Raw genomic sequence first — 11,021 nt, 5'->3', positions numbered from 1 at the left:
AGTCAATTTTTAGTTATTAGCACTAGCAATAATCATGAGGGGTGCTACCTTGCTTGGCCATCTATAAGGCTAATTTTACTACTCTAGTAACCTTCTTAACTTAGACCAAAGTTAACTATAAAAGTAACTCTTTAATAAATCAAGTAAAAACTTGTACGGTAAAAACTTAGGATAGGATTGTTGTAAGTAAGGTAAGACTAATGGTGCATTTTCCCAAAGGGCTTTGCACTTTGCAAGAATATTAGCTTGCCTTGGTAGTGGTCAAAATTCTCCTCCTCCTCTTCTTGGTAGAAACCTTCCTCTTTCTGGTATTCTCCGGTACTAGCGTCTAAATTCGAATACGAGATACAATCACTCAACAAGTTCAAAAGCTATACTAAGCACAACATGGCTTCACACAAACTGTTCTAATTGCACACATAACATATTAATTGCATTTGGTTTTCTTTATTTAGGAAAAATAATTTTCTCTCATTACATATGTAAATGATAGTTTCCATTTAGTTCTTGAGGAAATAATTTCCTCTCATTGAACCTTCTTAAGATTTAACTTCCTCAAACATCATGCATGAAATCATGTTTACCTAAGTCAACCATTCATCATCATCATTTGGGAAAATGATTTAAATGGGGTAGAATACCTCATACTATTTGACAATGCTAATTATGATTTAATATCACCAAGTATTTCATGTGAGAGTATTTGGACCAGGGTCATACTTCATATGAAAGTACTTGGGACAAGATTTAAATGAAGTAAAATACTTCATATGATTTACATAATAGTTTTGGACAATATCACTTACTAAACTAGCCATATAGTCCTTTATTTAAACTAGGCCATGATCACTCAAAGTAACCATGCCATGTTTTTGCATAAACAATTAGTGTAACTGAAATGTGAGCTATGAGAGTTGAAATCAACTTAATAGCACTTTTGGTTGATTTTTAATAATTATTTGAATGTGCAAAAGTGCCTGACTTGTTCTTTTTGTCACATTATTTATACAATGAATCTCACAGTAAGACCAGTGTAGTTTTGTAGATCGTTTTCTTAGCTTTCCAACAATATAAAGTTTGCTAAATTTGGCCTAGCTAATTTGAATCTATTGAATTTCAAACACAGGGCCAGTATTGAATTCAAACTAAATTGGAAATTCGATTTTAAATCAAAAGGGCCCGGCGGGAAAAGACTAACGGGCCAAGATTCAAAGTTAACGGCCTGCCCAGCCCACCACGGTCCACAGACACGTGGGCTGCCTGACAGGGTGGGCTCCACCCGTCAGTGGCTCATAAATCCCGAAACGGTATGGGGTGTTCTGAGGCGTAGGATTAGACGGCGATCCAACGGCCTGGGTTCATTGTCTCGCCGGCGAGACAGGGTTCACTGGCACGGCGGCGCTAGGGGGTCGGAGGGCTCACCGGGGCTCCAGCGACGGTGTGCAGTGTGCTCGGTGAAGCGATGGTCGACGGCGATCCTCCTGGTAGCAGCGGCACGTCCTGGGGAGGCTCCAATCGGCGGCGAGCTTCCGCGGCGGCGTGCAGCAGTGAGGTGGCGATTGGGCGGCGGCTGTGGGTAATGTCGACGGTGGAGTGGCTCAGGCGGTCGAGGGAGAAGAGGGGAAGGTGCTGGTGTGCTCAGATCGACGAATGTGCGTCTCCTTTTATAGGCGAGCAAGTGACCGTGGTGCTGCGGCGAACTCGACCGTGGCGCGGCGTCTCCGGCAGTCTAGCGAGCTAGGCGAGGGTGCGGCGGTGTTCACTGCATCACGGTGGTCCTCTGGGTGGCGACAGGTAGGGTAGGCGGTGCCTAACGCGGTCGGATTGCTTCCGTGTCTGGCGGCGTCCGCGGCGAGGTTTCTCCTCCGTCTCCGGTGGCGGCGGTCACGGGTCATGGTCGCGCGCGTGTCTATGGGCTTCGTGGTGGCGCGGCGATGCTCAACTCGTTGAGAGGGGGTCCAGGCGAGGCGCAGGGTGGTGGCGAGGCGCGTGTCCAGTGGTGTCCGTGGCGTGCACACGTGCGACGTCATCGGCATGGCGTCGCCGTTCTGGACGCGCGTGTTTCGGCGATGGTCGGCGTCCTCCTCGACAACGGTGTGCATAGGCAGTGGTAGGGAGGTGAGGTGGAGCGATGGGGCACGGTGGCCGTGGCTGGGGAAGAAGGAAGAGGGGTGGGGCTCGACATGTGGCACATGGCCGGCATGGCCATGTACATGCATGCTAGGGCTTCTCCTAGGCTTGCTATGCTGGTTAAGAGAGAGAGAGGGGACAAGGGAACCATGTAGGGTCAAGTGGGGTATTAGGGTTAGGCCAAAACACTATTTGAAATAGTGTTGAAGATTTGATCTATTTGGAAAATTCAAATTCTTGCCAAATTTGGTTGAGGTCAAGTGGTTCCAAAATTTGAAAATGGTTCATTTGGATGAGTTGCAAATGACCAGAGACAAAAATAGGTGGTGGTGGAATTTTAAAAAATAAAAGAATTGCAAATTTGCAAAATGTGAGATTGTTAACGATGTTAAAAAGTCTCAACTTTGCATGAGCATAGATTTTGATCCAAGATGATTATGGTATGGTGGTCTTTACAAAAGTTGTTCACCTTGATGTGCTCTTGGATGAGGTGCAAAGAATTGGGAAAGTTTATTTTGAAAATCTTGAAATCCAGGGGCTCAAAGTAGTGACCAGAATATAAATGGCAGATTTGACCATTATTCGATGTGATCCCAAATTGAGTTTGAATTTGATTTGATTTGTATTTCTTTGATTCCAAAAGTTGTAATAAGTGTTGAGTAACATATTACAACTAATGGTTAAGGTCAAAATGGTCTAGGGTAAAGATTTGCAAAAATGGCATAAACCATATGTGAGGGTTTTTGGGGTTTTTCTTATTTGATTTCTTTCTCTTTTTATTTGATTTGATTTGTGAACCTCTCTTGATCCAATTAGGGTTTTAGGGTTTATCACATAAGCACAATAACAATCATCATGGCATATCACACAAAATGCACAAGTCCTATGCATAGCTCTATATGCAAAAAAAAAAAAAAGTTTTTGTTGGTTCTGAAATTTGGATCTCTGGAATTCTTCTTCTTTCTTTTTATTGAAATTTGGGATGTTACAAGGTCCTGGAGGGACCTCGCGGTGACGGCCTCGAGGATGGCGGCGTCCTCGGCGCTTTCGGCCTCCTCCACCTTCACCTTCGCCGGCTTGCGCTTCCGCTCGCTGGAGGTGTCATGTTCGCGCTTGGGGCGGAGCCGTCCTTGTGCCGTCGAGGGCTCGCGGATGACGACGCCGCCGCCGCGCGCGCGGTTGCTTGGCGGGGAAGCCGCCTCCTTTTTCACCGGCGCCAAGAATGGTGCCGACCTGGAGAGCGACCTCGACGCCGATCCGGAAGACGACGAGCTGGCAGCCATGCGCCGTGGCTGCCAGCTGTTTCCCCGGCGGCGGCTGGCCGATGCCCTCGATGGAGGGGGCATCGTCAGCACCGGGAAGTTGCCGCCCTCGATGTGCGCGAGGACGTTCTCCAGCGTCCTATTCGGCGCGCTCCACCAACGTCGGCGACCCGCGGCGTTGTTGCGCGGAGGCGGAGGCGGAGGCGGCGGGCCGTCGTAGGATGCCAGCTCCCGCTCCCACCCCGGAGGAAGAACGAGTTCCACCTCGTGTAGTTGTCGGGGTGGTGGCACGGGTCGGCGCGGTTTTCGTCCGTCATCGTCATCCGAGCCTCCTCGATGGCGACGTCGAGGGCGTGGCCCCGGGGCGGCGGCGGGATTGGTACGCCGCCAGCACTTAGCCGCCACCCGCCGCCGGGAGGCCTCGTGTCCGGCGGGCAGGGGTACCCCGCCTGGTGGAGGAGGTGCCCCTCCCACGCGTGGAGCGACCGGCGGGGGAAGCCGTTGTTGGCTGCGCCGTCTTCGTCGTTGAACGCCATGGATCGGGAGAGTGGAGGGAGAGTGGAGCGGGGATACGCGTCGCGGCGAGCGGAGCGGGGTATATAGGCGCGGCTGGTGCCGGCGATTAAATGACGCGTGGAATGCGACGCGTCCGCCGCGAGCTGACCGGCGGCAGCCTTTTAGTGCGCGCGGAAGACGATGCGTGTGTCGCTGACCGGTCGGGTCCACCTCTGCGGCGAAGACGAAGCGAAAAGCGCGGGAGAAATATCTCGGCGTTTCGCGCGCTTTCGCTTCGTCCGGAGTCCCCGAGCGCTCCCCGGTAGGCCGGGGTTGGCGTGGGCTCGCCGGATGGATGAAAGCCCAAATCCGGCGAAAAAGAGGAACCGGGGGCGCGGCTGGGCCATTTTTCGCCGTTCGGATAAAAAAATGGCACGCCGGGGACCTGTTCGGGGACACTGAGTGGAGATGCTCTTAGCATGTGCGGGCCTCCGGGGCGACATCGCCCAGGAATTGCATTTTATAGGCTGAAGAAGCTGAGTAGTTACAGCTCGGGGAGAGCTTCCATTTAATATTATCCACAATACCAACCTGGAGGGCCATGTTTTGAAATTTTTTAAGCATAATTTGAAGATTGAAGAATTTCTGCAAGTGAGAGTAATTAACCGAAAGGCCGTTTTGCATGTCTTTCTTATTTTCAGTAGTGCAACTTCAGTGTGCGTCTATGCTGGTATATATGGGCTCACGCTGGAGATATTACTGGGTCAAAGCCTGAAAGTTCTGGACGATAAGATAGGTTCAGTTTTTTCTTCATAAGCTCGGAAAGTTGCGTGTGCATATCGGCGTACAAACAGTCAAAGTCTGAAGAGATGTTAGTAGTTCACTGAACAAGTCAAGGAGTTCCATCCCAACTTCATATTTCAAGGATACATCAAGACGTTTCTTTTTTATAGAAGAAATGCCATAAGGCCAGCATACAACACACTTGAGGCATAGACGTTCATAAGACGCAACTCCACACTCCCTCCGGAGAGGCAGCACACACTCACTATGGGACTACTCATGGCATCTTCAGTTACCTACTGGCGATCCAAACTTCATTAAAACCGTGGAGAAAGCACTTGGGTACAACATATACACGGAATGGACTGGATCGATCGCACGAGGAAATGGATATTAAGTAGAACGACGTAGAGGGACATGAAGCCGTAGGCAATCCGAGCAGAGAAGAGCTAGCGCCATGATTGGGTTCGTGCTGTTGATTGCCCTTCACCTTCAGTGAACTACTAACATCTGCAGACTTTGACTGGGTTCATGCCAGCGCGAGCAACATAGACATTGCTGCCATTACCACGGGTAGGGGGCCGACGACGAACAAAATGAAGAGGGGCATGAAAAATGGGGACTACTCATAGTCTTAGATCTTTGTGAATCAGCAAAAATGAAAGAAATGAAAAAAAAGAGGGGACATATATCCCGGCAAAAAACAACAGCTTTGTCTCACCCTCCCTTGCGACTAAGATTACGAATAAGGCAACATGTACAAAAACAGCGGACGGTAGAGTTATTCGTCCTTGCAGCTTAGCTGCGACTATTATATATGATTTCGTTGGTGATGCCGACGGCCGGGTTCGTTGCCGTCCACCGTGCGCAGAATCGCACCACCACCACCTAACGAACTAAGAGGTGACGCACTGGTGATGGCAACTGACAAGGAAACGGATGCATGATGGCGAAAGCAGGATAAGAAGTTGGACCGAAGGAGTTGGCGGATGTTCCGGTTGCACAAGTGAAGTAGGGCTAGAACATTTGTGCATGCAAAACATTTCACACCTACAGATGCCAGAGCCAGACCACACATGCAGAATATAGCACAACATGATCCAAGACCAGTCTGAGTCAGAAATGGGGCTGCTGACCGTGCAGAAATGCTACTCCTATACGGAGGGGGTGAAGTGCGGTCCGACGTACGTGGAGGGCTGGAGGCCACGATACAAGAGTAGCGGATGAACGAAAGGAACGAAAAAAATAAAAGAAAGGAAGAAGGATGTGCTGATTAATTATTATGCAAAGGGGAACCTGAACTGGTCGGTTTGCCTCTTTTCTTCGCACAAAGTTCGCCGCGCCACGCGACGTCCACCTGGCAAGCGATGGCGACTGACAACAACAACAACAACAACAAGGGGATTGTCCTCGTTCAGGCTGACGACGTTGACCTGCAGGGCGCCAGATGTGCCGCCTTTTCCACGCATCAGTTTCAACGCTGGCTGATCCATGGAATGGAAGCAAGAATCGCGACTGCAGCTGCCGAATGCCGATCATCCATCAGCAGCAAATGCAACATACAGAATCAAACAGGTGTGAACCGCATCGGCTACTCACCTCACGTGGCAAGTGGCTGGGTTCAGTCTTGGCATGGTTACAAAGTTAACCACACCGTCCCCATCCCCATCTCCATCTCCTTCCCCAGCTCCGGAGGGAGGGCGGCGCGGCCGTGAGGACCGTTGGCGGGGCGGACGCGGCTCCGACTCCGACGATACCCCGCGCTCCTTCCGCGAGGTGCTGGCCGGAGAGGGCTCGGCTGCGCGCGTCGGCGAACCTGCCGCTCCTCCGCAACGCAGGGAGGTGAGGTCTGTGGTTCGGAGGGAGGAGAGGAGCACGGCCATCGACGCCCTGGATGATTCCGACGACACGCTCGATGAGGAAGGTGAGGCGCCGTGGGAAGAACCCACACACGTGACCCGCAAGCGCGCCAGGGGTCGCCGTGGCGGCAAGAAGGTGGCGGCGCGGCCGGTGCGGCCCGTGCGCGAGGTTGGCGCCTACGCGGAGTTCGATGGTCTCTGTCTGCTGTGCACACAGCCCGGCCATCGCGCCGCGAACTGCATGACGGGGCCCATCTGCCTCCGCTGCGGCGAGACCGGCCACATGGCGAGGGAGTGTGCGCTCCCGCGCCCGCCCCGGCCACCGTCGCCACCGGATGATGACGAACCTGCCAGGAAAAGGGCATTCGACGGCGGGCGACACCGTCAGTTGGGTGAGGGCGCCGGTGGGTCCCGTGCGCGTGCGCCGGAGCCACACCAGGCCGCCGTGGTGCAGCGTGCGCCATACCGTGAGACGATGCAGAGGCGTGCTGCTGATGCTGCGAGGACGACGGTGGAGCCACGCCGTGTGGAGGCGCCGCCGCTCCGGGTCGGGGACGCGCCACGTCGCGCTGCATCGGCGCAGATGGGTGATGCGGCTGGCCGCCGTGCTGTGGCGCCGCAAAGGATGAACCAAGAGGCTGTCGCGGGCGCCGCCCGTGCTGTCGTTCCTGCGCCAGTGCGCGATGACCGCAGCGCGCCCCGTAGGGATGACCGTGCGATGGCACCGATTCTGCCTTCGGCCCGCTTTGCCGGCGAGGTCGTGCGCCCACGCAGGGGGGCTGATGCGCGGGTGGCTCCGCTCAGCTTGCGCGCCACGGCGGTGGGCGGCGAGCTCGCGCGGCGCCGGCCCGCGCGGCGTGTGTGATCCCACGCACACCGGAGTTGGACGACGCCGAGGAGGCTCTCTCCAAGGCCCTCTTGGGGGTGATCGTTGGCGTGCGCAGGGAGGTCTCGACGGAGGAGGTGGCTATGGCACTGGAGGACGCGCATGGCATGGCGCCGGGCTCCTACTCCGTCCACTGTCACCGGCCGGAGGATTTCCTGCTCTACTTCGCCACGCGGGAAGCTCGCGACAGGGTGCTGGCCGATGGTGTCCTGGCCTCCCCCTTCTTCCGGCTCCTCCTCCGTCCGTGGTCGCGGCGGACTCATGCGGTGTCTGGCGGGCTGTGCGTGCACACGGAGCTCGAAATCGAAGGGGTGCCCGCCAACGCCTGGAGCCTGGCCACGGCGGAGGCCGTGCTCACGCCGACGGCGTGGGTCGAGCGCTTGCATCCTCTGACAAGGAGCCGCGCGGACATGGGAGTTTTGCGCCTCTCGGCGTGGTGTCTCGATCCCGCTGCAATTCCGCGCGAGGTAGACCTTCACGTGGTGGAGCCAGACGAGCCACCGTCGGCGGCAGACATGGCGGCGCCGGCCACGGCCGTCGTTCCGCCCCACATCAACACTCTGGTGTACCCCCTGCTGGTTCACGTGACGAGGACGACAGACTTCAGGCGAGACACGCCGGGCGGCGCGGCGTCGGCCGACGGCGACGGCGGCAGGATGGCGGGCTGGCCGAAGCGGAGGCAGTACCAGTACACGAGGGGCGTTCCGGATGTGCTGCCAGGGGGCGCCGGCGGCGACGGCGCGGCTCCGTCGGGCGGCCAGGCTGGCGGCAGCAGGGCGGGGTCCACCAGAACCCTGACCTCCGGTGTGGTCGTGGAGCTTGACCAGTCAATGGCGCTAGCTGGAAAGGGAAAGCGCCGTCGCCGTGCTGGCCGAAAGGTGCAGGCGCTGCGCGCCAAAGCACTGGCTGCTGCCCAAAGCGCTGGCTTGCTGGTTGGTGGTGGGGCTGCTGTCAGCGCCTCACCATCGGATGCTTCTGGCTCAGGTCTGGATGGCTCCGGTGGGGCTGCTGTCAGCGCCTCGCCATTGGAGGCTTCCAGCTCCGAGCCGTTGCTGGTCCAGGGGCTGGTCAAAGATCAAGCCGTGGTGGTCCGCGAGTCCGATTTGGTGGGCGGCGGAGCGACAGTGGAGGCGACGCACATGGGGGCGGAGCTCCGCATTGGATCCATCCGGATCCTCCCTGCCGAGGATGCTGCTCCCCTGTCGCTTTCGAGGTCGGGGCCCCCTTCCATCCAACAGCTCGTATCTGGCAGCGCTGCGGAGACGACGACGACTACGTCGCTCCCATGTGCTGCAACCAGGCTGGGCTCCTCTGGCTGCAGCCCAGGGACTTCCTCGCCACGTCTACAGGCATCTCTGGTGGGTCTTGGAGACAGGACGGGCCAGGCCCAGCAAGGAAAGCTGACGGTGCTGACCGAGCGCCAGTTGGGCTAGGCCCAGGACGCTGCGGAGCCTCAGTGCTTGGTGGCCGAGGCCCACGCTGTCACGCCGCAGCATTCGAATGTCGCGCGGGAAAACGGGGTGGCATCTCCCCCTGTCGGAGTGGACGTGGCCAGGGAGGTGGCGACGGACTCGCCGGTGATCCAGCTGGCCGTCGTCGCCATCGATGAGGGTGCTGACTCTACGGAGGCGCACAAGGACGAGGTGGATGATTCCGAGGAGGAGCAGGTCGACGAGGAGATTGTGGTTGACATACCTCCGGCGCGTGACGATCGCGACGCAGTTATGGTTCCCCCTCCCTCGTCCGTCTCCCCGGCAATGTGCCGCTTTGCTTCGCCACCAGTGGTGTTTCAAAGATCGCGGCAGCCCCCCTTACCTCGGACATCGCCTACCACCGCCAGGCCGCGGACTCTAGGGGAGTTTCTCACAGCCGCCAAGTCGCGCTCAGACGCTCTCCTTCAGACCCCGGCTGTCCGGCGCAGGCTGGTGGAGCTAAACTTCCAGCCTCGTCGTAGCTCCAGGATTGCGGGGCAACCTGGTGGCTTGAACGCTGAGATGAAAGCGGTGCACAACCTGATGCGCAAGCTTGGCCTTCTCAAGGGAGATGAGGCGCCATCGGAGGCTGCCCTGGAAGCCTATCATAAGATGTACGAGCTGCCCCTGACAGATGACATGATTGAGGCGATCGCGGAGTTCTATGGATGGTCGCTCTCGACGATCCGAGGTTGCTCCCCACCGCCGCTGGGGATGACGGGTGGTCGCCTCATCGAGGCCTGACCCCTGACGGTGGTCCACGGGTGTATTAAGCTATTCCGATGTTATACGAACCTAAGGTGCTGGTGGCCAATGTGCGAGGCCTCAATGATCGCGCAAGGCGTACGGGTGTTAGGAGTGTTGTAAGCACTACGGGTGCATCCATTGTATGTCTCCAGGAGACGAAGCTATCTGTTGTAACCCATGCGATTGTTATTGAGACGCTAGGCGCAGACTTTGACGCTTACTTCTGCTTGCCGACGACTGGTACTAGGGGGGGATCATTGTGGCTTGGACTAGCCGGGTGGTGCAGCTTGGTAGCGCCCATTACGGGGCTAACAGTGTCACAGCGAGGGTCTCCCCGGTGGGCGGTGGCTCTGGTTGGTGGCTGACGTGTGTCTATGGTCCACAGGCTGAGGCTGACAAGGTCGCCTTCCTCGAGGAACTCCGCGATGTCCGTAGGGGTCACCCTGGACCTTGGGCTCTCTGCGGGGATTTTAACCTGATCTACCGCGATGAGGACAAAAACAACGGTAACCTAAACCGTAGGATGATGGGCAGATTTCGACGCTTCTTGAACGACTGTGAGCTGAAGGAGATCTACCTTCACGGTCGCCGCTACACGTGGTCTAACGAGCGGGAAACGCCCACTCTTGTCCGGCTGGATCGGGTGTTTGTCACGGCTGCTTGGGAAGAGCTGCATACCAGCTACATGCTACGCTGCTTGTCGACGGTGGTGGCTGACCACTGCCCACTCCTCCTGGACTGCACCACCAAGTCCGCAGGACCGAGGCGGTTCCAGTTCGAACGGTTCTGGCTCCGCTTAGAGGGCTTCGAGGAGGCTGTGCGGAGCGCCTGGGATGTTGTGGAGGGGGACCCAGACCCCTTCCGGCGGCTCACTGCCAAACTAAAACGCACGGCACGTAGCCTGATGAGCTGGAGTGACAAGAAGGTCGGTTGTGTCAAACTGCAGCTGATGATAGCGCGGGAGGTTGTCTTCAGGTTGGATGTGGCCATGGAGACGAGACAGCTGTCACCAGACGAACACCGACTCAGGGCGCACCTCAAACATGCTTACCTGGGCTTGGCCTCTCTGGAGCGCACCATGGCTAGGCAGCGGGCCAAGATCGCGTGGCTCAAGGAAGGGGACGCTAACACTGCCTTCTTCCACCAGCACGCAGCTTACCGCCGCCAGAAGAGCGTGATCCATAGCATCCAGGTGGAAGGCGCGGTTATCTCTGACCACGCGACTATGGCTGAAGCGGCTTTCGCACACTTCGAAGGTCTGCTTGGTACCTCTGAGGAGAGACAGCACTCGCTAGACTTGGACTTCCTGGACATCCACTCTGAGGACCTCTCGGAGTTGGAGGTTGTGTTCACGGAAGACGAGATCTGGGAGGTGATTCGGCGACTG

Source organism: Lolium perenne, chromosome 2 (genome assembly GCF_019359855.2).
Source record: "Lolium perenne isolate Kyuss_39 chromosome 2, Kyuss_2.0, whole genome shotgun sequence".
In the NCBI taxonomy this organism is placed as follows: domain Eukaryota; kingdom Viridiplantae; phylum Streptophyta; class Magnoliopsida; order Poales; family Poaceae; genus Lolium; species Lolium perenne.
Note: the sequence above shows the minus strand (reverse complement) of the source record.